Here is a 678-nt window from a genome sequence, read left to right as displayed (position 1 = left end):
CAAGAGAACAGAGAAACAGTTTGTCTTTGAGACAAATTGCAATCGAAACGATATTATTTTCTTCTGTGATTAAATTTTCTGTTTTTAATTTTGCTTTTTTAATTATTTTACCATCCGTTTGCATGATATATTTCGAAAGTTCATTCCAGAAAGGAGATACTGACACTCTTTCTTATAAAAATAAAATTCTGTATGATGACTCAAATTTTTAAATAAATAATTAGAATGTTTAGAAAGTATATTAAAAAATTAATTGAACATCTTTAGTATTTTCGGAAGACTGAAATATTTTTGATAATAATAAAATATCAAATGGATCAAAATTATTTAATAATTTTTGTAAACGTCAACGTTGATATGGTTGAATCGAAGTAATTATAAAGTATTCGGAGAGAATAATTTAAAAATATTTGATCATTTTAATATGTCTTATTAATATTATCATTATTATTATTATCCTTTAAATAATGAGTCGCATGTTGAAATTTGATTTATATGAAGTTTATTATTTATTATCCGTTCTTAAAAATATTAATAAGCCCGGTCAATCGAAATGTTGATATTAATATTGATATTTATTTAAATAAGTATATGCGTATTTATTTATAATCTTTGTTCGTAGGTAATTTTTATGGCAATGAATTTCACCATCCGACCGATGTAAACAATGTTACAACC

The sequence above is a fragment of the Vespula pensylvanica genome, chromosome 16 (assembly GCF_014466175.1).
Source record: "Vespula pensylvanica isolate Volc-1 chromosome 16, ASM1446617v1, whole genome shotgun sequence".
Taxonomy (NCBI): Eukaryota; Metazoa; Arthropoda; class Insecta; order Hymenoptera; family Vespidae; genus Vespula; species Vespula pensylvanica.
Note: the sequence above shows the minus strand (reverse complement) of the source record.